Source organism: Dipodomys merriami, unplaced genomic scaffold (assembly GCF_024711535.1).
Source record: "Dipodomys merriami isolate MVZ:Mamm:240054 unplaced genomic scaffold, mDipMer1.0.p SCAF_15, whole genome shotgun sequence".
NCBI lineage: Eukaryota > Metazoa > Chordata > Mammalia > Rodentia > Heteromyidae > Dipodomys > Dipodomys merriami.
In genome coordinates, this window is record NW_027202826.1 from 23,581,823 (window position 1) to 23,606,467 (window position 24,645).

Genomic DNA, 24,645 nt, shown 5'->3' on the forward strand with positions numbered 1-24,645 from the left:
GACACTCTTTCAATTGAGGCACACTTCTACTTCCATCTTTTTGCTGGTTCCTTAGACATAAGAATCTTACGGATTTAGCAGGGTGCCGGTGGCTCATGCCTGTAATCCTAGCTACTCAGGAGGCTGAGATCTGAGGATTGTGGTTCAAAGCCAGCCTGGACAGGAAAGTCTGTGAAATTCATCTCTAATAAAGCACCAGAAAACTGGAAGTAGTGTTGTAACTCAAGTGGTAGAGCGCTAGCCTTGAGCTGAAGAGCTGAGGGACAGGGCTCAGGCCTAGAGTTCAAGGCCCACAACCGACAAAAAAAAAAAAAAAAAAAAAAAAAAAAAGAATCTTACGATTTGTCTGTCTGGGTTGACTTCAAATCTCATGCCTCAGATCTCAGACTCTTTAGTAGTTAGGACTACAGTATTGTGCTACAAGCTACTTGCAATTTTGTATTTCTATACCTACTCCACACACATACATAGACACCTGTGGGTCTTAGCATCCTACCTTAATTTCCAGAAAGGAAATTAAGCTTTCTGTTTATCCCAATAGTAACAATTCTGTTCTACAACCTTTTATGGAGAATCAAGTATATCTGAAAACTCAGAGGAGTAAGTGGCCCCAACTTCCGAAGTTCCTGGTTGAATGACATCATTTCCTATAATGAATTACTGAGGAGCTATACTTGAGCGAGGGAACAGCCAATAGAATTCAGCCATGGAGTTCACAAAAATAATTGCTTTCATTGAGCAAATTCAGTGAAGAGCCTTGGGGTTGCCATCAACCCAACAAAGTAACAGGTGAAATGGAACTTATCTATTTTTTGACCTATGCTGTAAGTTTCATGTGAGCATAGCCTAAATATGTGAGCAGATAATGCATAGTTTTAACAAAATGAATATCAGGAATTTGAAACATGTTTTGTTGGGGTTGAGGGGAATCTAGGACAGGAGTAGAGGGGGGAGATGAATGAAGAGAGGAAGGGTGGTCCAATACAGTCATTTTATTCAATGTGTATATGTGAAAATGGAACCAGGTAACTTGAACAGATGGGTAGGGTTGGGAAAGATGGGAAAGAGCAAACTGATTTGTTGAACTGAAACCCCCATTGTACAACTACTTCAACATAACTTAAAAAATAATGTCTGGTAACCAAACCAAAAAAGAATATGTGAGCAGAAATGGAAAGGATGTTAAATTCATCTATTGATGATCTTTTGGAAGATGGCTTTATTCACTAGAAGAAATCAGATTCAGGACCTGTGTGGGTCTGTTCACCATGGCTTCACTCCTGAGAACGGCAACTCCTCTTGGCAACATTTTCAGAGCAAGATACCAGGCTGAGCATTGAGTCTTGCACAGAGCAATTTTCTGTGGAAGGAAAGCGCTCAGAGCTCCTGCTGTCTTAGTCAGCAGTATCTCTTTCAACTCACCTGATCTAAATGGTCCACAAAATCAACCATTTCCACCTCCTCTGCTGAGACCCATGAGTCACCTCTTCCCCTTGGACTCTTGGCAAATTGGAAGTCATGCTGGTCCCATTTGCTAATGATGGCCACAGATCTGTCTCCCCCTCCTCCGAATTCCTGCATGGGAGCACAAAGAGCTATAAATTTCCCTAAACCCTGAAGGCATTTGGGGTTTCTTAAAATGCTGAAGCATTTACTTCTGCCCCATATAGAACTTATTTCCTTCCATGAAATGGAAAGACAACTCAAAAGAAAACATTTGATGACCTAGCTGGTTAAAAAAAAAGAAGAAGAAGAAAGAAGAGACAAAAAAATAGAAATGATTAAAACAGAGGCAAAGAATCCACATATTGCTATTACCTTAATGATTAAAACCTGCAGCTCATTAATTTAATCTGACATTGGGCCCTTTAGTGGGTAGACAATTCATATGTAACGTCTTACTGCAGCTAAAGAGACTTTGTCCCATGCCAAGCCTGGCTCCCTATTTCTTTTATTACCGAGAAGCCATCGGTACAATCCAAAATGATTAAAGCAATAGAGATTGAATTGCAGACAAAGAACTTCAGGCTGGATCAGGGGTGGGAAAATAAAACTCCAAAGAAGTAGAGACCTCAAGGGACTAACAATCAAAACATTCAAATTTCCATTTTTTTTAATAAACTGGAAAAGCCAACTTTCTAGTTTATAACATGGTAGGAAAAAAACAACTAGCATAATCTATTAATACATAATGCTGTTTGGCTAAGATGAGTTCCTCCAGGGTCTCTAAAAGAAACTCTTAAAATCACATGTGAATTGTACACACAAAGCTTAGGGGTGTAAGGAAGCTAATAAAACAAAGATCCTAGGGCTCATTTTTCCCCATAGCTACTCCTTGTACACAACCAGAAAAACTCCTAATTATTGACACATTTATTAGCAGACTAACATCAGAACGTTTGATCAGAAAACACAAGAGACCAACAAAATTATCATCTCACAAAAATAAAAATAAAATAAATCTTCAAGTTTATTGTCTCCATATACCTAACCCACCCAAAGAAAATTGTCTCATTATAATTACTTACTCCTTTGCACAAAACAACCCAAATAATTCAAACCTCTTTTATCACGCCAGAAGTCTTTTCTGTTGCTAATGATCTGCATCTGCTTTTGGAAATCCATCTTAAATAATTTCTCAGTCATTAGTGAGCCTTGTTCTTTGGTTACATTGGAGCTCATACATTAATAGAAACGGTATCTGTAGGTTGTATGACCAGAATTCAGGTCCCTCTGTCAGGTGTTTTCTTTTCATGCCATCTAACTCAAGAGCCATTGCGTGAGAATCACAAATCATAAGACACTTCTTGGTGCTTCATTACAATGAAGGCCAGTTATGTTGAGCTCAAGGAGTGTTCACTGGATGGGAAATTTGGTTCTGTTCATTCTTTCCACAGAGAAGCGATTGTGGCAGATGCTACATGAATTTCCCTCCATGTGATCATAAATGTGTTCTTCTTAACTCAAAATAATCTTATCTTGAGGGGGGGAAAAAAACTCTTCAGCTGGGCCCCAGTGGCTCATGCCTTATAATCCTCGCTACTCAGGAAGCTGAAATCTGAGAATGGAGGTTTGAAGTCAGCCAGGGCAGGAAAGTCCATGTGACTCTTATCTCCAATGAACCATCCAAAAGCTGGTAGTAGAGCTATGGCCCAAAAGATAGGGTGCTAGCCTTATTGAAAAAAGCTGGAGTGGACTGGGGAGGTGGCTCAGTGGTAGAGCACTTGCCTTGCATGCCTGAGGCCCTGGGTTTGATTCCTCAGCACCACATAAGCAAAAAAAAAAAAAAAGTACCTGACCAAAAAGCTGGAAGTGGAGCTGTGGTGAAGAGTACTAGCCTTGAGCACAAAAGCTGAGGGACAGCACCCAGGCCCTGAGTTCAAGCCCCAGTACCAGCACAAAAGGAGGGGGTGGGGTGGGAAGAAAGGAAGGAAGGAGTCTTCAGTGGACTGTGAAGTCCACTCTTATGTTTTGACCTGAGGTGTATAGCCTCCAGGACAAGGAAACTAAATGTTGGTATAACAATTCAAAGGTCTTAAGATTGTTGTAGATGCAATCTGTTTCTCAATGATATTTTCTTTTTTTTTTTTTTTGCTTATGTGGTGCTGAGGAATCGAACCCAGGGCCTCATGCATGCAAGGCAAGCACTCTACCACTGAGCCACCTTCCCAGCCCAATGATATTTTCTCTAGGTGGGTGTTAGGGTATTTATGTCTAAGATTAGAATTTAAGACAATAATCCTGTTATTTTAGATGAATTATTTCAGTTAAACTCCTCATAAAAGGTCACTCCTTGTAACATTAATTTTTTATTTATCTATCACTTGTGGTATTGGGGCTTGAACTCATGGTCTTACATTTTTGCTATGCTCTTTTGCTCACAGCTGAGCTCTTGCTCTACCACTTGAGCCATACCTCTACTTCTGCCTTCTTGCTGGTTAATTGGACATGAGTTTCATGGGGACTTTTCTACCTGGGCTACCTTTGAACTTTGATCTTCAGATCTCAGCCTCCTGAGTAGCTAGGATTACAGGCATGAGCCCACAGTATCTGGCTTAATATGTTTTGCAATGAATTAATTTTTTTATCATGCTTCAATATTGAACCTTTCATCTGGTGCTAACAGAAAGAGTTCAACTAATGAAGATAATTATTTTTTCATGCTGGACATAGTCATTGAAAGTATTTCAATGAAACAAACAGTCTCATTAGAGCTCCTGGATAATGTAGCCCGGTTTGCTTTGATATGGTCAGAAATCCCAAGGATGTTATGGGGTTGAGCTCTCTTGTATGGACTTGCTTAGGAAGGTTGCTATATATCAGACATTGTTACAGTCCTCAAATGACCTACTTCAAAAAGCATTTGAAGCTATTTTACATTAGGAACCCAGCGCAAATTACTCTTATTTAACAAGCAGTCTCCAATTTTTGTTCCAAAAAGGCATCTGGATTCTACCATTGGGATTTATTGAAGAAAAAAAAAAAAAGATTTTTCTTTTTCTTATTTTTGTGTGTATCAGTCCTGGAGCTTGAACTCAGGGCTTGGGCACTGTCCCTGAGCTTTCTTTCTGTTCAAGGCTAGTATGCTACCACTAAAGCCATAGTTTGTTGTTTTGCTTTGGGTGGTTTTAATTGGAGATAAAAGTCTCTTGGACATTCTTGCCTGGGCTGACTTGAACTTCAATCCTCAGATCTCAGACTAGTGATTAGCTAGGATTACATATGTCAGCCACCAGGGCTTGGCTATGATTTTTTTTTTAATCACATGTCATAGTTTGAGGTTATTTGAAAACACATTTGTTCACCAAAGTCTCTTATATTATAGTGGATATAATTTTTAAAATCACTTTTTTTATGTGATTGTCCTTGTTAGTTTCCTTTCCCCACCCCATCCCCCAATAAAACAAACTACTAGGCTTATTTGGAAATTTCTTTTGCTTTTTTTGCTTGTCCTGGGGCTTGAACTCAGGGCCTGGGCATTGTCCCAGAGATTTTATGCTCAATGCTAACACTCTACCACTTGAGCCACAGTTCCACTTTCAGACACTTCTTTAGAACATAAGATTAATTATATGTATAAACTTAATTGGTGAAAGCATTGAAATTCTCTAAATTCTCACTTTAAAAACTGTACAGGGCTGGGAAGGTGGCTCAGTGGTAGAGCGCTTGCCTTGCATGCTCAAGGCCCTGGGTTCGATTCCTCAGCACCACATAAGCAAAAAGAAAAAAGCCGGAAGTGGCGCTGTGGCTCAAGTGGTAGAGCACTAGCCTTGAGCTAAAGAGCTGAGGGACAGTGCCCAGGCCCAGAGTTCAGGCCCCACGACCGGACCCAAAAAAAAAAAAAAAAAAACTGTACATTCAAATGCCTTCAGATATGCTAAACATGTAGAAATAGAAGAACTCTTAAATTTGATGTGGTTGAAAACAGCTGAAAAAAAACTAAATTTCCTACTCATAAACAGGAAGGAAAACTTGCATATTGTTAAGATTTAAATTCCTGTTAATTTGAATACAGATTAAACAAGACTGGTGCTTTTGTAATCCTAGCTACTCAGTAGGCTGAGATCTGAAGATTGTGGTTCAAAGCCAGCCTGGGCAGGAAAGTCCCTGTGAGACTCTTCAATAAACTACTCAGAAAAGACTGGAAGTGGTACTGTGGTTCAAGAGGTAGAGTGCTAGCTGCTGCTCAAGTGGTACAGTATTAACCTTAAGCACCAAGAGGCTCAGGGACAGTGCCCAGGTGCTAAATTCAAGCCCCACAACTAACAACAACAAAAAAAAGTTTCATGGAATTTTCTGATCAGGCTGGCTTTGAACCAGGATCCTCAGATCTCAAGACTCCTCACTAAGCTAGGATTTCAGGTGTGAGAATCAAAGGTTTTAAGTAAATCAGCAACCATCATTGTTGCAAGGTGTTTAATTGATCATCTTAAGTGTCCCTTCAAGAAACAAATTATTTTTTCCCATCCAATTCTCTGAATCTCTTAAGTCTGACATTTTCTTTTCTAATCACCTGCCTGTCAACCAATGGCAGACACCATATCTTTAATCCCGAAAGCTGGAAAGAATCAAACAAAATATAACCCTTTTTTCTCTCTCTCTTTCTTCTTGTCCTGTGTGACCCAAACCAGTGTTCAAAAAACACACCTCATGAACAATTTGAAGCTGAAGCTATGTTTTTTTTTAAAGCTATGTATTTTTGTACACTTGAACTCACATAAAGCCCCATCAGAACATCTAAACTGGTCTCTGAAGTGATCCTTATTTGCTTTAAGTTCCTGGCAGAGGGGTGTATGTGTGCGTGTGTGTGTGTGTGTGTGTGTGTGTGCGTGTGTGTGTGTGTGTGTGTGTGTGTGTGTGTGTGTGTGTGTGTGTGTGTGTTCTCCAAGTTTTGCAAACTTTCCACAAGGACCTCCAGTATAAAAAGAAAACCACTCATTGTCTTACTGCACTAGTCTCCAGAGCAAAAGTTAAGTAGAAAATGGAAAGAAGTACCCAGAAAACTCAGGCAAACCCTTAGCAACTTTTATCTTCTTTAAAATATCACTACCCCAGAGCAAGACAGCAAGTAGTTGATAGGCAATACAGGGAAAAGTAACTTACAGGATGACAACCCTGCAGGCGCTGACCTAGAAAGAGAGATAAAAGGAGCTGAGTGAGACCACTTGCTCCATTTTAACACAATCCTGGGAGGTCGTTAGTTCTGCCACATGGTTAGTCTAATCCCTCCGTGACTTCAAACATAGCATCTAACATTTCTATTACTTGTGGTGGCTCTTACTCTTTCAAATGGGGATAATCTAAAACTGGATCCATCTCACCTCCGGGTGGGAGGTGACATTCAAAATGTGTCTATCTGGTCCATTTCTGGACTAAGGTTGAACCTTTCGCCAATGCTTCTTGGGGAAGGCCTTCTAGGCACTGCTTTTTATGAGCTATGGGAAGATACTTAACTTGCTCAGCCTGGATTTTCTCTTCTGCAAAGCAGGAGTTCAAAACAGCTACCTTGCAGGTTCATGAGTGTTAAGCTAGTTGAATGTTTAAGAAGTCATTTAACAGAGAGTTTTTTAAAAAATAAATAGAAACAACTAGAGAAACTACTGTACAAAAAAAGTTTGAGGCTGGGCACCGGTGGCTCATGCCTCTGTAATCCTAGCTACTCAGGAGGCTGAGATCTGAGGATCACGGTTCAAAGCCAGCCCGGGCAAGAAAGTCCGTGAGACTCTTGTCTCCAAAAAAACAATAGAAAGCCGGAAGTGGCCTGTGGCTCAAGTGGTAGAGCACTAACTAGCCTTGAGCTGAAGAGCTGAGGGACAGTGCTCAGGCCCAGAGTTCAAGCCCCACAACCGACCTAAAAAAAAAAAAAAAAAAAAGTTTGAGCTCCCACTCAATGATCATTGCTGATCAATCCTTCCATTAATTAATTAATTAATTTGCTGGTCCAGGAGCTTGAACTCTGGGCCTTTGTACTGACCCTGAGCCTCTTTGTGCTCAAGGTTAGTACTCTACAACTTGAGTCACAGGGTTACTTCTGGCTTTTTCTGAGTAGTTTATTGGAGATAAGAGTCTCACTGAGACTCTTTTCTGCCCTGGCTAGGTTTGAACCTTAATCTTCAGATCTCTGCTCCCTGAGTAGCTAGGATTACAGGTGTGAGCCACTGGTGCCCAGCTTCAATCCTTCCTTTTAAGTCAGTATTACCTGAAGCCATAAACTGTCACTCTATTTAATCCTAATTCCACTCATTTTAGGGTCCCCTCTTTTCTCCCTCCCTCCCTTCCTTTCTTTCTTCCCTCTTGTCCTTCTCTTTTTTCTCTTCCTTCCCTCTCTTTTGCCTTCCCACTCCCTTCCCTCCCTCCCTCCTTTCCTTCCTTCCTTTCTTCTTTCTTCCCTCCCTCACTCCCTTCCTTCCTTCCTTCCTTCCTTCCTTCCTTCCTTCCTTCCTTCCTTCCTTCCTTTCTTCCTTCCTTCCTTTCTTCCTTCCTCCCTTCCTCTTTCCCTTCCTCCCTTCCTTTTTATTTATGACAGTTTACTATGTCCCTAGCCTTAAATTCACAATCTTCCTGACTCAGCCTCCCAAGTGCTGGAGTTACAGGTGTGTACAACCTGTAACACACCTAGCTTAGGCGTGACTTTTCAGTTTCTTCCTTATGTGGTTTTATGTAGCTTCAATTAATTATTTGTGAAAACTCCAAAGACTCTAAAAAAAAAATGATAATCCTGGAACAGATGGTGCCACAAGTATGGAGTGCTCCACACAGGCTTCGTGGTGAGCAGTGTGTGGCTATGGGAGGTGTGTGCTGTTCTAACGCCCAGCTCACTTCCAAAATGAGCATTTGTACCTATTAATGAGCATATGCACCTGCTAACAGTGCAGAGAATCTTTCCTATAACACTTAGATGTTGTTACAAAATCTTCTTTAAAAAATATTTTGGGGGCTGGGAAGGTGGCTCAGTGGTAGAGCGCTTGCCTTGCATGCTCGAGGCCCTGGGTTCGATTCCTCAGCACCACATAAGCAAAAAGAAAAAAGCCGGAAGTGGCACTGTGGCTCAAGTGGTAGAGCGCTAGCCTTGAGCTGAAGAGCTGAGGAACAGCGCCCAGGCCCAGAGTTCAGGCCCCACGACCGGACCCAAAAAAAAAAAAAAAAAAAAAAAAAAAAAAAAATTTTGATCCAGGTGCCAGTGGCTCATGCTTGTAATCCTAGCTACTTGGGAGGCTAAGATATGAAGATTGAGGTTCAAAGGCAGCCTGGCAGGAACATCTGTGAGACTCTTATCTCCAATAAAATACTCAGAAAAAGTTTAAAGTGGCACTGTGGCTCAACGCACTACAGAGAGGCTCAGGGACAGTGCCCAGGCCCAGGTTTCATGCCCAACAATAACAACAACAAGAAAAGTCACAACTGGGACTGGGAATGTGGCTTAGTGGTAGACTGCTTGCCTAGCATGCATGAAGCCCTGGTACTACAAAAACAGAAACAGCCCAAAGTGGCACTGTTGCTCAAGTGGTAGAGTGCTAGCCTTGAGCAGAAGAAGCTCAGGTACAGTGCCCAGGCCCTGAGTTCAAGCCCAGAACTGGTAAAAAAAAAAAAAATCAAAACAAAACAAAACAAAAAACACAAAAAAATCCCATATCATTATATATTAATTAGGCTCAATTAAGTCGCAGAGTCAAATCAATTAACATTTCCATTTTCATATCAGAGATGATGAAGTCAAGGTTAAAGAAACAACTTTTTTTTTTGGTTGGTCATGGGGCTTGAACCCTGGGCCCGGGTGCTGTCCCTGAGTGTTAGCCTAATGAACTCCCTTCCCATAGCTTAGCATGCTCCTTCCCCTTTCCATACTTTAGCATGCTCCTTTCCTAGGTAACACTAGGCCCACATAGTAAAGGCACTAAATAATCAGCCTTAAACCCCATTTACCTTAAGAAGGCACTCCTCTGGGGCAGCTACCACCATATAAGGCAACAAGAACCAGTTAGAGTGACCTTCAGGTCTGGACAGCTATAGGGTCCCTTACCTACTACTTGAGCAGGAGCCATAAATCCTAGTCTGCCATGATGAAGCCCTGGTCCACAGGTCCACACCAGGATCTCTGCCTCCTAACCCCTTCTAGCCCCTCCTAGCCTCAGTAGGTTATATAAGTCACCTCAGACAATAGCCAGCACATCTCACTCCTCTCTTGTGAGAAGGGATCTTGCCAGTCCCTTTGCTGACAATAAACCTTTTGTTTGTTCTTTGTATTTGGATGTCTAATATATTTTAACACTGAGCTCTTCAGCTCAATGTGAAGCGCTCTACCACTTGAGCCACAACACCACTTCTAGTTTTCTGGTGGTTAATTGAAAATAAGAGTTTCACAGGGGTGAGTGGGGGGACTGGGGATGTGGCTTAATGGTAGAGTGCTTGCCTAGCATGGCATGAAGTCCTGGGTTCGATTCCTCAATACCACGTACATAGAAAAGCCAGAAGTGGTGCTGTGGCTCATGTGATAGAGTGCTAGCCTTGAGCAAAAGAAGCTCAGGGGCAATGCTCAGGCCCTGAGTTCAAGCCCAAAAACTTGCCTCCCCCCCAGCAAAAGAAAAAAAACAAGTGTCTCATGGACTTTCCTGCCCAGGCTTGCTTTGAACCTAGATCCTCAGATCTCAACCTCCTGAGTAGCTAAGATTACAGGCATGAGGCAGCAACGCCTAGCTAAGAAACAACTTTTTTTTTTTTTTTTTTTTTTTTGGGTCCGGTCGTGGGGCCTGAACTCTGGGCCTGGGCGCTGTCCCTGAGCCCTTCAGCTCAAGGCTAGCACTCTACCACTTGAGCCACAGCGCCACTTCCGGTTTTTTTTTTTCTTTTTGCTTATGTGGTGCTGAGGAATCGAACCCAGGGCCTCAGGCATGCAAGGCAAGCGCTCTACCACTGAGCCACCTTCCAGCCCAAGAAACAACTTTTAAGTGAAGCACATTAATAGTGTTATCCTTAAACTTCCTAAGATTCTGGAGAAATTGACTAAAAAATGTGTTTCTTAGCCAGGTGCCAGTGGCTCACACCTGTAATCCTAGCTACTCAGGAGGCTGAGATCTGAGGATCACAGTTCAAAGTCAGCCCGTGCAAGAAAGTCCATGAGACTCTTGTCTCCAAAAAACCAATAGAAAGCCAGAAGTGGTGCTGTGGCTCAAGTGGTAGAGCACTAGCCTTGAGCTGAAGAGCTCAGGGACAGCGCCCAGGCCCAGAGTTTAAACCCCACGATCTATTTTTTTTAAGTCTTCCTTCCTTTCTTTCTTTCTTTCTTTCTTTCTTTCTTTCTTTCTTTCTTTCTTTCTTTCTTTCTTTCTTTCTTTCTTTCTTTCTTTCTGCTGATACTAGGGCTTGAACTCAGAGTCTTGCACTCTGAATTGGCTTTTTTTTTTTTTTGCTCACAGCTAGTGCTTTACCACTTGAGCTACACCTCCAGTCCTGCTTTTTAAACTCATTGTTTAAGGAGGAAAATGTTCCACCTTCACTACCCACGATTATGTATAGTCACAGAAGCAGCTTGCTAGTGGAAAAGAATCTTGAACTAAGTGCACAGTATAAATCCAACCTTGGTTTATGTCATTCACTGTATGTAAGTCACAGGAAAGCTCTAGATAGCCATTCTTTTAGTGTTGATTCACCAAATTTTAAGAGGAAATTTCAAGAGGAATAATTAAAAAAGCAACTAAGTAGAGGGGACATGTTGACAAGGAGCCTCCTGAACACTGTTTTAAGAGATGACTGGTGGCTCACAACTGCAATCCAAGCTACTCAGGAGGCTGAGAACTGGAAGATCATGGTTTAAAGCCAACCCATGCAGAAAAGCCTGTGAGGGTGACATTGTCCAAAAAGAAATGTACTCTTGTTGGGCACTGGTGGCTCATACCTCTAATCCTAGCTAGTCAGGAGGTTGAGACCTAAGGAGCACAGTTCAAAGCCAGCCTGGGCAAAAAAGTCTGTGATTCTTATCTCCAATTCACCACCAGAAAACTATAAGTGGTGCTGTGGCGCAAAGTGGTAAAGCATTAGCCTTGAGCAAAACTGCTCAAGGACAGTGCCCAGACCCTGAGTTCAAGCTCCATGACTGACCCAAAAAAAAAACAAAAAAAAAGGAAGTCTGGTGCTGGTGGCTCATACCTGTAATCCTAGCTACTCAGGAGGCTGAGGGCTGAGGATCATGGTTCAAAGCCAGCCCAGGCAGGAAAGTCCATGAGACTCTTAACTCCAATGAACCACCAGAAACCCGGAAGTGGCACTGTGGCTCAAGTAGTAGTGCACTAGCACACTAGCTGAAGAGCTCAGGCTCAGAGTTCAAGCCCCACCACTGACAAAAAAAAAAGTCAGTCATATAGCTACTCTTTATTCCCAAATGCAATAAATCTGTGTCAAAATAGCTCATTAACATAAACTCTGAATTAAAGGAAAAAATTCTGTAATTTTTTTGTTTTTTTATGAAAAGACATCCTTTCTATTAAGATTTTATTTCCATTGTTGGAAATATTTGGCTAGGCTAACTGCCTGCAATGCATAATCTATATATGCATGCCAGTGGCCAATTTCTGTGTTCAAATGATTTAAATATGAGTTGGCCTTCAGGAACATAAAATCTGTTTTTGTTTGTTTGTTTGGATATAAATATCAGCAAAGACTTCTCTATTCTCCTTGCCTTTGGTTGAATTTTGCTAGACAGGTTGGTCTCCTTCAATGTCATATGAATTTTTACTTAATGTTGAAAAGAGTTGACTGATTAATCAGAGTGTTTGAGTAACAACTTGAATAGCTATTAGAACTTGTAATCACCTTGCCCATGTAATTGTAACCCCTCTGTATGGTATTTTCACAATAAAAAAAATAAAAATAATTTTTTAAAAAAAGAAACAAAGGACTTCCACTCATCTGGTCGAATCACTACTAAATAACCCCACGCTGCTGATCACATATATGGTATATATGTGTGCACCAGAGGGAACTAGAGGGAATCAGGAAAAAACATGCATCAGTGGGACCCATCCACTGCACTGGACATTGATCAAAATGAATTAAGCAACTCAATGGCAGCGATGGGAGGGAGGGAACAAGTGGGAAAGAGGGAACAGCTGATGCTATGCAAAACAAAAGCAATGTACATATCACCCAATGTGGAAGAAATAATTGTATTGCAAAGCTCATAGAAGTCATAAATGTTATAGGCCAAAAAAAAAAAAAAGAAATGTATATCTATTAGGTAATAGCATCAATTCAGCAGTAGCAATAGCTCTGGATGTATATAGAGATATGAATAAAACATGCCAAAGTAATTGATTCCTCTTTGCAAAACACATACTTTACATAGTTGAACAATGGTTGGTAAATCCTTTCCAATTTTGTTACACTCTATTTTAAAATATTGTGATGTTTATAAACTATGTTAGCACTGTGTCACTTAAGTAAACATGTTAGGGTATATATTAAAAAAAGAACTTGTAATTATTAAGATTCACTTACTCTTAAAGAAAATTTTGGTTTCAATTTTGGTCTCAATAGAATCATGTAAAATATGTTAGTTGACATTGGTTTGTTTTCCTAAAAGTATCAGGCACTAAATCTAGTTTAATCCTTTTAATCCTATTTTTTCTTTTTAGTGTGTTACCACCGTATTGAATATTTTGTAGGGTACCAAGATCATGATTTAGACATATTTGGACATCATAAACTATGGATTAAAGACTGAAAGGAATATATAATTGCCTTTAACTTGCTGTTAGCTATTACATTTGTATTGAGGGCTATTGTATTCTTTTTTGTTTGGTTGGTTGTTTTACGTGATGTATCTCTTTTTCCTGAAAGCCAGCTAATTCCAGTTTATGGTTTCATTGCACTGGATTCCACTTAGTGAGATTTAACTATAAAATAACCACTTCCATTATGAACTGCTGAGATTTACTTGGTAGCAGTTAATACTTCCAAGTTGGAAGAAATCTAATGCCTTTAAATTGTGAGATGAGCCATCTTAGAACTTATTTTCTGTTCCTCACACAAGTCTCCTTGGCTTTGGTGAAACCCCATTCCAGTCTTACCTTTCTATCTCTATGAATTCCAACACTGACTGTGTCTGTGCTTCGGTGACATTCTAGTGGCTTCTCTCAGGTGCTCAGAACTTGTCAGAAGGATGTGGGACCGTGCTGGGTTTTGAACAGCTTTTTTGTTCCTGTGCCCCACTCAGAGCTGGTGGGGTTGCTTTGGAGCAGCACCTCGTGGGTCTCATTCAAAATCAGGTGTTGAAATGGACGTACCTGAGGGTAGGAATAGGATGGATAGGAAAGATGTAGGAGAACAACATAAAGGGTCACATCGATCAATAGGCATTGATTGGAATTATAGCTGACTCGTGGAATTGAAAGCCTTTTGTACAATTACTTAATAAAAATTTTTAAATAAATTTCAAAAAACATGCTCAGTTGCTTTCTTTTATTCAGATAGGGGAAAGACTAGTTAAGAATAGCTTAGTGCACAAGGAAAGACAAATTTAGTGAGTAATCCATCTGCTTGTAAATAATAGCTTGGTATAGATGAAATATCAAATTCTATACAGTGTTAGGTGCTTCTTCAATAAAACCAAGAGAAAGAAAAGATCCCAGAAATTTCTTTGTTGCGCTTAAAAGGTTCCCCACCCCTCCCACCTATTTCCCCCTCCCCAACTCCCTGCCTTTATAGAAAGGGTATTTGTTCTCTCTGACAATCTGGAAATGTGTGTACCTAATTGAAATAAGATGTACTCCTTAAATGATGAAAATAAAAAGTGATCAAAATAGATTTTTGTTCTCCTGTGGGCATTGGGAGTTTAAATACAAACTGCATGGCTTTCAGTGTGGGGAATTAATTATTGGTAATTGAAGTTGTAAGCATAATTCCCTGCTTGCTTCAATGAAAATGAATCCTTTTATTTAATATTGAAATAAGCACCACTAACCTCATGATCCAGGACAGCCCATGTATTCAACTCTTGAGAACTTTTGTTTCTGCTTTGTTTTCAATAAATAGCTTTATCTTCTGCTCACTGATTTGTACTTAAAACAAAAACATTGGTGGTGGGGGATACATTTATCAGTGAATAACACAATAGTCGCTGTTGCATACTCTCAACAGCACTGTTCTTGCTAGCTAGAAAACCCATTTTCTATTGAGTCTAAACCATTAATGTGTGTGTGTGTGTGTGTGTGTGTGTGTGTGTGTGTGTGTGTACATGCATTCAGTAACACGTGTGGTTTTTTTGTTGGTTTGCTAGTCCTGGGACTTGATTCAGGGCCTGGGCACTGTCTCCTCAAGGCTAGCACTCTACCACTTGAGCCACAGCACTACTTCTGGCTTTTTCTGTGTATGTGGTACTGAGGAATCAAACTCAGGGCTTCATGCATGCTAGGAAAGTACTCAACCACTAAGCCTCATTCCCATCCCTGAATGTATGTTTTGAAATCTTCAACAACATAAAAAAAAAAATTGTGTGTGCCGGTCCTGGGGCTTGAACTGAATGTGTCAGTGCTGTCCCTGAATTTTCTTTGCTCAAGTCTAGTGCTCTAACCACTTGAGCCACAGTGCCATTTTGAGCTTTTTTTGGTGCTTAATTGGAGATAAGATTCTCACAAACATTTTTGTGTAGGCTGGCTTTGAACCATGATCATCTGATCTCAGCCTCCCAAGAAGCTAGGAGTAAAGGTGTGGGCCACCAGTGCCTAGCAAAATGTTTTCACTGAACTATGTTGTAGTGGAGAAGGACAATCCTCCCCCTTCCTTTCTCTCCCCCTCTTCTCTCCTCCTCTTCTTTTCCCTTCCCTTCCCTTCCCTTTTTTTCTCTCTTTTCACCCTGCCCTTATCCTCCAAATGTCTCTATGTATTGTTATTTAGTATCACTTAGGTGCATGTGGTGTTCTTTGCAAGTCCCTACATCTGCTCTTGACCTAATTACAGTCTTCTACTGCTCTCAGATCTCTGCCCAGATATTCACCTGAGATGGATGCAGGTATTCCTGACTCCTGCTCTTACCAAAGCAACTCATGGGATCCCTTGTTTTGTCCTTGGCCCTTCTGCCACAGCCCAAAGCCAGGATGGCAGAGCATGCCTGGATGCTAGGTAGAACACTACTAATTAGCTCACAGACTAGGAATAAAGAAACACAACATGTAAATGTTAATTAAGATTGGTCTGAGAGGCCAGGTGAAGTGCTGGTGGCTTACTCCTGTAATGCTAGCTAGTGCGGAGGCTGAGATCTGCGAATCATGGTTTGAAGCCAGGCAAAAAGGTCTATGAGATTCTTATCTCCAATGAGCCACCAAAAAGCTGGAAGTGGAGCTGTGGCTCAAAGTGGTAGAGTGCTAGCCTTGAGCAGAAGAGCTTAGGAACAGCACCCAGGCCCTGAGTTTAAGCCATATGACTGACCAAAACACAACAAAAAAAACAACAAAAAACCTACGTGTTTTCTCACTCAGTGGAAAATGAGTGGGATTAGTATTGCCTGGCTACTGTTAATTACTTCATGTACTTCCTGAATGTACCTTTCCTATAACATAATATAAATTATAATAAATGATATATGTAGCCAACCATGGTGACACACACCTGCAGTCCCAGCACTAGGGAAGCTGAAGCAGAAGGACTGCAAGTTCATGGCCAGCCTACATTATTGCATTACAGAGTAAGACACTGTGTCAAAAAAAAAGTAATAAGAAAAATTTCCTACTAGGAAATTTAGCTTACAGTTTTTTCAATCTATTTTTATTATTATTGTTGTTGTTGTTGTTGTCTGTTGTGGGGCTTGAACTCTGGGCTTGGGTGCTGTCCCTGAGCTCTTTTGCTCAAGGCTAGCACTCTACCAATTTGAGCCACAGCTCTACTTTTTTGTTGTTGTTGTGTTGGTTGTGGGGCTTGAACTCTGGGCTTGGGTGTTGTACCTGAGCTCTTCACCTCAAGGCGAGTGCTCTACCACTTGAGCCACAGTGCCACTTCTAGTTTTCTGGTGGTTAATTAGAGATAACAGTCTCACAGACTTACCTGCCTGGGCTGGCTTTGAACCGTGATCCTCAGATCTTACCCTCCTGGGTTGATAGGACACAGGTGTGAACCATCAGTGCTAGCTTGTTCAATCTATTTATAGGAGAACAACTGAACATTGACCATCACTAAGCTAGATAGTATATAGTCTGAATTTGTTCTCAATGAAAGTTATTATTCCCCACCTAACAGAGGTAATGAAATGCTTTCTGCTCTTTAAGTTTCCAGACTCTGTGAGCACTAAGTTTGGTCCTGGTGGTAGAAAACCCTATGAGTTGGCTACAAGGATGAAGTGTTTTTTTCTCAGGAACACAGAGCTTCGATCTGCATAGTATTTCTCATTGTCATAGCCAGAGAATGAAGACAGAAGCCCTTAGTGCTGGTCTCTGTACCCAGAAACTTAGCTTCATTGTTCATTTTACAAGGAGCCAAGAACAGATTTAACTGTTTTTCTGGTAGACTAGACCACACATCTAATTGTGTTTTTCTGCAAAATCCCACTAGAATTTGAATAAAGAGATTTCTTTTAAAAGACATATTCACATGAAAAAGAATCTGACAGAATAAAAGAACAGTTGGATTCTGGGATCTGGAAAACAGATTGGCAACTGGTAGTGCCATCTAGTCCTATGACTGGTAAAAGGAATGAACTTGGGGCCTGGGCTGTCCCTGAGCTTTTGTGCTCAAAGCTGGCAGCTTGACCCACAGGTCCACTTCTGGCTTTTTGGTAGTTAATTTGAGGTAAGACTCTCAGACTTTACTGCCCAGGAGGGCTTCAAACCACAACCCTTATGAGTAGCTAGGATCATAGATATGAGCCAACAGCATGCTCAGCTAGGAATCTCTATTTAGTTGTAGGCACAAGAACTCACATAGGGTTTCTCAGTGACAGAATTAACTAGTATTGCTTTTAAAGAAAATGAATTTAGAGCTGGGCATGGTGTCACATGCCTGTAATCCCAGCTCTTAGGAAGCTGAGGTAAAATGATCCTGTGTTCAGGGCCACCCTGGCTACTTAATGAGCCTCTGTCTAAAAGAAAAGAAACGAAGGGGGAGGAGAGGTGGAAGGGGAGGATAAGATAGGATGGAGGGGGAGAGGAGAAGAATTTGATAAGAATTTTGCGTGTCTGGCCCAGGACCTGCTACATTGTCCCCATTGGGGGTGTATTAGAGAGGCAGAATCTCAGTCCCTGCACCCAGGCCCACTACATCCAACCTGCAGAGTAGCAAGAGGCAAGGTGATTTGCTGGCATGCTAACATTTGAGAAGCCCTGGTGTAGAATACTGTGGAAGAGGAAGTTGACCCAAGAAGACAAGTTTAAAGAGCTGGAATGAGGCTAGCTGAACAGAGATGGTGACCACAGACACAGCAGTCTCAGGAGGGAGGCCAGCAAGGGGGCAGTCATAAATGACTGGGCTTTGGCTGAATGGCTGACCCACCTCTGTCCCACTGGCTCTCCTAGTAGACCAACCTCTCTCTTACTCATTACACTCTTTACACTTTTCTTCCATTGCTCCTTCTTGACATTAGCAGGCACTGCTTCTTTCTGATTGGTTAATTGCTAATCAGAAAGAAGTCAATGAGAACTTTTCCTTTCCTCTCCCACCTCTTCCTCCTCCTTTTCCTCCTCCTCCTCCTCCTCTTCTCTCTCCCTCTCTCTCCTCTTTAACTGAAATTCGAACTCAGAGCCTTGCTTTTGCTAAAGAGGCTCTCTACTACTTGAGCCACACACCCCACCACTTGAGCAACATCCCAGCTTTTTTTTTTTGTTCTTGGTCGGTTATGGGACCTCAACTCAAGGCTAGATGCTATCCTTGAGCTTTTGCGTTGAAGACTAGCACTCTACCACTTTGAGCCACAGTGCCACCTCTGATTTTCTGATGGTTAATTAGAGATAAGACTCTCATGGACTATCCTGCTGGGGTTGGCTTTGAACTGCAATCCTCAGAGTAGCTAGGATTACAGGTGTGAGCCACTGGTGCCCGGAAGACCCCAGACTTTTGCTTTTTATTTTTCAGATTGAGTCTAGTGTTTTTGCCAAGGGACTGGCCTCCCTCCTCAGTCTTCCTACCATAACTCTCATGAAGCAGAGACCATAGGTGCTAGCACCACATTCAGTTTGTTGAGGTGAAATGAAGATGACCTGTCTGTTTCGGATTGGTCTTTAACCACAATCCTCCCACTCTCTACCTCTCAAGTAGTTGGAATAGTAGGCATCAGTCACTATGTCTGGTCCAGAAATTTTCTTAAGGAATAAAGACCACAACGACTGCTGTGTTCATAGGTAAAAATTTTTTTAAAATGCATAAAGAAATTATACCCAGATGGTAACTGGGAGGTGGCTTGCACCTACTCAAAAGGCTGAGATTCAGAGGATCATGGTTCAAAGGCAGCCTGGGAAGAAAAGTCTGTAAGATACCATCTCCGATTAACTGGCTAAAAGCCAGCTAGAGACATAGCTCAAATGGTGGAGCACCAAGCCAAGAAAGCAAGCAAAGAAGCATGAGGCCTTGAATTGTTTTTTTGTTTGTTTTTGCCAGTGCTGGGGCACTATCCCTGAGCTGGATTTTTCTGTTTATGTGGTACTGAGGAATCGAACCCAGGGCTTCATGCATACCAGGCAAACACTTTACAGTAAGCTAACTTCCCAGGTGGAGGCCTTGAGTTTAAACCCAGTACCAGCAGGAGAGAAAGAGACAGAGACAAAGAGAGACAGATAGACAGAAGGCAAGAGATAGAGAACAAAAGAGGGAGAAAGATGAAAATACCCCTTTTTCTAGGATCCCAGGATTTTCCTGAGGTTAATCTGAATCAAACAGGTGTGCACTGAAAAGTGTGTGAATATATCTTCATCAGCTTTTAATCTTCACCTTCAAGAAAATTCCTACCACTCAGAAAGGAGCCAAGTAAACAGCTCATCCCAGTGACTCATTTACACTTCAAATATACTTTTGCTTTGGTCATTCCTCAATTAATCAAATAACTGGTGTCTCCCCTAAAGTAGTAGAGAAGTGAAATCCATTTTCCCCTTCTCCCCAAATCATTAAATCCAGGAGCCCCTGACTATACCTGCTAATACTAGTACCCATCCTTTCATCCTCCATTAACTCCGGCACGTCTAACAGGCTGTCAAGAATAATTTCCCAGGACGTAAATAATTCAGAAATTAAAAATTAATAAATAATAACAGAGAACCACTGGGAAATAGGCTGGGTCAATTAGTGCGCTTGGCATTCTGTTTCTTCGCAGCAGGGGGCCAGCCACATTCGTTCCTTGCATCTTTCCTTAGATTCTGAGGTTCTGATTTACAGCCCTTCATTACTGGATCCAGTCAGACGCAATTACTTCCCTCACAATCTCCCTTCCTAACTTCAAAGAAACCAGCGTTTTCTTGTCTTTCTTTCTTTCTTTTTTTTCCCCCCTCCTTGTAGCAGGCTCAGCTTGACACCCCTGGATTTCTTGCACGCAGACTAATTAATGTCTTCGATTCAACCATATTCACTTGGTTTCTTTGATGTACCTTAGTCAATCATCCCATTTAATTAGAATTTCAATGATAACTTTACTTATCTTGTGGCGAGATGTAAATTAAAATAACAAGATTTTAATTCTCTTTCGTATGGGGTTGTGACATTTTTCCAAAGAGAAAGTTTCCACACAAACATGATATTATTGTACATTTTTAAGGTGGGGAGGAGGGGCAGTCTGCAAATCTATTTTCAACTTGCTCAAAAATAGTATTGGTGTGAAATGAGCAAGGGTGTAAATACACTAGAATTTCCTATAGTACTGTGTGATCAAGTCTTTCCCATGAAAATGACTTTCTTGATTTGCTCAAATAATTGGACAAAGACACAGAGCTTGTTGTCCCCAAAGGCAGTGTCTGTTTTCAGGGGGGGCGGGGATCTTCAGAAAAGCAAGGCTTTGATTCATTAAGCATTTTAACTCTTTCTTCCTTTTGCTCTCCATCCATGCTAGTTTTCATTGTGGTACATTCTGCATTAGTTTCTTTGGACTTCTCAAAGAGACCACAAGGAAGCCAGGTGCTGGTGGCTCACACCTGTGATCCTAGCTGCTCAGGAGGCTGAGATCTGAAGCCAGAATGGGCAGGAAAGTCCTTGAGGCTATTATCACCAATTAACCACCCCCCCCAAAAAAAAAAACCCAAAAAACTCTAAGTGGAGCTGTGGCTCAAGTGGTAGAGCCCTAGCCCTGAGCACAAAAAGCTCAGGGACAGTACCCAGGCTCTGAGTTCAAGCCCTAGGACTGGCACAGAAAAAAGAAAAGTCAAAGGAAACAACATGACAAAACTAGAGACTAAGCTTGAGCATATAGCATTTCAAGCCTTCCATGGCCCAGTTTATAACTCTGCCAAACTCTGTTCCTGTACTCTACGACATCCACATATCCAAGGTAAATATCCAGACATAAACACTACCTAACTTAGTGCATCCCTTTCATAACTTACCAATAACATGTATCTCATGAATATATTTTTGAGAGTTGCTTTAATGTTTAGAGACATTGGCAGAAAATCAGACATGGTTGGAAATACTTGGCATGTTTGTATCTAAAACATCAATGGTTCTTCGTGTGGGAAGCTCTTGCCTATAATCCTAAACTACTTTGAAGGTTGATAACTGAAGATCATAATTTGAAGCCAGCCCAGGCAGACAAATCCATGAGACTTTTAATTTCCAATTAATCAGCCAAAAGCCAGAAAAGGAGGTATGGCTCAAGTGGTAGAGTGTAAACCTTGACTGAAAGAGCCAAGTGAGAGCACAAGACTCTGAATTCAAGCCCCAGGACCAGCACTACTACTTCTACTACTACTACTACTACTACTACTGATGCACCAATAGTGATTGCCAGCATCATAAATATTCTTTTCTGGTTCTGGGCCTGAACTCAGGACCTGTGTCCCTAAGCTTTTTCAGCTCGAGGCTAGTGTTCTACCACTTGAGCCACAGCTCCATTTCTGGCTTTTTTGGAGATTAGTTGGAGATAAGAGTCTTATGGACTTGGATTTGAACCAGAAGGCTCAGATCTCAGCCTCCTGAGTAGATAGGTTTACATGTGTGAGCCATTGGTGTCCAGCATAAACAAATTTTTAAAAATAATCTTTTTTTTTTAACAGTACTGGGGTTTGAACTCAAAGCTTTGTGCTTGCTAGGCTGGCCCTCTATCACTTGAACTATACCTTCAGTGTAGTTTTTGCTGGTTATTTGGGGTTTAGCAAACCATGGTTCTCCAGATCTCACCCTCCTGACATAAATGCATTGCTTTTTTTTTTTTGGTTGGTTGTGGGGCTTGAACTCTGGGCCTGAGCACTGTCCCTGAGCTCTTCAGCTCCAGGCGAGTGCTCTACTGCTCTACAGCACCACTTCCGGTTTTTTAGTGGTTTATTGGAGATAAGAGTGTCACGGTTTCCTGACCGGGCTGTCTTTGAACCTTGATCTTCAGATCTCAGCCTCCTGAGTAGCTAGGATTACAGGCGTAAGCCACCGGTGCCTGGCTATGCATTGTTTTTTTAGCAAGTACAAAGAGAAAATCTTATACACTATATATTAAATACAGGTTTTTGAGTAAGAGAATAGCTTTTCTCATATTTTCTTGAAATGTTTTTTTTTTTGGAAATGAAGTTATTAGCTGCCTTGTTTCTTGGAATACCATTGGGAATTTCTCACAATTTTCTATCTTTGATCTTTCAACTTTTCTTCTTCTCTACTCTTAATAACAATGTCTAGGGAAAAAACAAACAGAAGTTACAGAGACCAACAGAAATACTACATTAGCAAGACATGAAACCACTACACTAATGCCATTTGGAAGTCAACCTTCAGGGAATTCCATACAGTTGTTCTCTGACAATAGAATTTAGTTCATTTGCTACTTAAGACATGATTAGTTAAATTGAAATTAATTGGTTTCCTTATTCCCCTTTAGGGCTTTAGGCTCAGAAACATTTCTATTAGAAAAATCTAATTTGTTCTCAAAATTCCTATTTCTAAAATTTAGAAAGTTAAAATGATCTGATAGTTTTTAACTCTTTGTAGAAAATATAATGTCTAAATCCCAGCTTAGCCTGGGATTAAAGACACCACAAAGATCAGGACATAGCTCCTTATTACAGCATTTGTCTAGCAAACATGAGGCCCAGAGTTCAAACCCCAGTACCATAAACAAATAAAAATAAAGCCAGGGGCTAGAGGCTCACACCTATAATCCTACTTATTCAGGAGGTTGAGATCTGAGAATCCTGCTTTGAAGCCAGCCCAGGCAGGGAAATCTAAGAGACTCTTTATCTCCAATTAAGTGGTAAAAGGCTGGAAGTGGAGCTGTGGCTCAAGTGGTAGAGCTTTAGCTTTGTGCAAAAAGCCAGCCCCTGAGTTCAAGCCCTAGGACTGGCACCAAAACAAAAGTAAATCAAACTAGTATGGTGATGTACACCTATAATCTAAGCAGATATAAGGCGGAGGCAAGGGGATTAAAAGTTTTCAGGCTTGTCTGGGCCACAAAGGGAGACCTTAATCTCAAAAAGGAAAGCCCAGAGAAGGAGAGAATGTGATGTGCAGTGTTTTTCATCTTTACCAGGGTCTCAGAGGTCAAGACACACCTGGGCCTTTCCTGGTACCTTAAGGTTCCCAATATAAATTCTAAAATAACTTGCCAAAGCAAGACCACCAAAACCGTAATATATTTTAAATGCTTACATTGAGCTAATTACTGCTTTTATTATGTTTTTAATACTGGGGCTTGAATTCAGGTCTGGATGCTGTCCTTTAGCATTTTCACTCAAGGCTAGTACTCTACCACTTGAGTCATAACTCCACTTCTGGGTTTTATTTTTTGTTTTGTTTTGTTTTTGTGTGTGGTTAATTAGCAGTGCAAGTCTTAAGAACTTCCTGCCCAGGCTGGCTTCCAACTGTGATCCTCAGATCTCAGGCCTCCTGAGTAGCTTTTTTGGTTATGGGGCTTGAACTCTGGGCTTGGGTGCTGTCCCTCAGCTCTTCGGCTCAAGACGAGTGCTCTACCACTTGAACCACAGCACCACTTCTGGTTTTCTGGCGGTTAATTGGAGATAAGAGTCTCACGGACTTTCCTGCTCGGCTTTGAACCTCGATCCTCAGATCTCAGCCTCCTGAGTAGCTAGGATTACAGGCATGAGTCACCGGCGCCCGGCTTAATTATTGCTTTTAATACATAAAATTCAATGCAGCCAATGAGAGGAAATTAGCTGGGATACAAAATCGTGTTTCCCAGCCAGCCTGGGCAGGAAAACCTGTGAACTTTTATTTCTAATTAAGCACCAAAAAGTCAGAAGTAGAGCTGTGGCTCAACTCGCAGAGCACTAGCACTGAGCGCCCAGGCTCTGAGTTCAAACCCTAGGACTGGGACATAAGAAAAGCAAGCAAGAAAAAGGTCTGAAAGGTAATTTAAGTGTCATTTAGGAACTAAACCTAGGTCTTGCCCCAGAGCCTGCTGACTCTCTTGAGGCTAAATACGTTGCAGCATCCCTTGAAAGTAAAGTTGGCTTTGGGGTTGGAGGCCTGGCTTTGGGGTTGGGGGCCTGGCTTTGGGGTTGGGGGCCTGGCTTTGGGGCTGGGGCCTGGCTTTGGGGTTGGGGGCCTGGCTTTGGGGCTGGGGGCCTGGCTTTGGGGCTGGGGGCCTGGCTTTGGGGTTGGGGGCCTGGCTTTGGGGTTGGGGGCCTGGCTTTGGGGGGACCTGGCTTGGGGTTGGGGGCCTGACTTTGGGGTTGGAGACCTGGCTTTGGGGTTGGAGGCTTGGCTCAGGTGACAGGTCACCCGCCAATGGGTGGTCTCAGTCAAAAACAAAAATACAAAGTGGACTTGGGCCCGCCTCTGACCTTTCTGGCTCCAGTCTCATTTGTGTTTGTTTCTCCGAGATTCCCGGGTAATTTTCTCCGCAGGTGTAATTTTCTCTGATAGGTGTTGCTTGTGTATAGCCCCGCCCCCGGAGGCTGCCGTACAACAGGATCCCCGCTTATGCACGGGTGGTGTATTGGATTCCGTACAACATGGCGGCGCTCTTAGCAACACGAACGTGCTTCTGACGCAACATCCGGTCATGCGCATTGACATTTGCCCTTTGAA

General features: G+C 41.8%; 1 long non-coding RNA gene across 3 annotated transcripts; it reads right to left on the bottom strand.

The window, feature by feature from the left end:
• Positions 1-1,037: 1,037 nt before the first annotated feature.
• Positions 1,038-24,560, bottom strand: LOC138826793 (uncharacterized). 3 transcript variants are annotated; one of them, XR_011371855.1, is made up of 4 exons: positions 24,399-24,560; positions 13,563-13,778; positions 1,485-1,575; positions 1,038-1,360 (listed from the first exon to the last, which is right to left on the bottom strand). It is a non-coding gene; the product is annotated as an uncharacterized lncRNA (long non-coding RNA). The 3 variants fall into 3 exon arrangements; XR_011371856.1 differs by having other exon boundaries at positions 1,423-1,575; XR_011371854.1 differs by having other exon boundaries at positions 1,038-1,575.
• Positions 24,561-24,645: the final 85 nt, after the last annotated feature.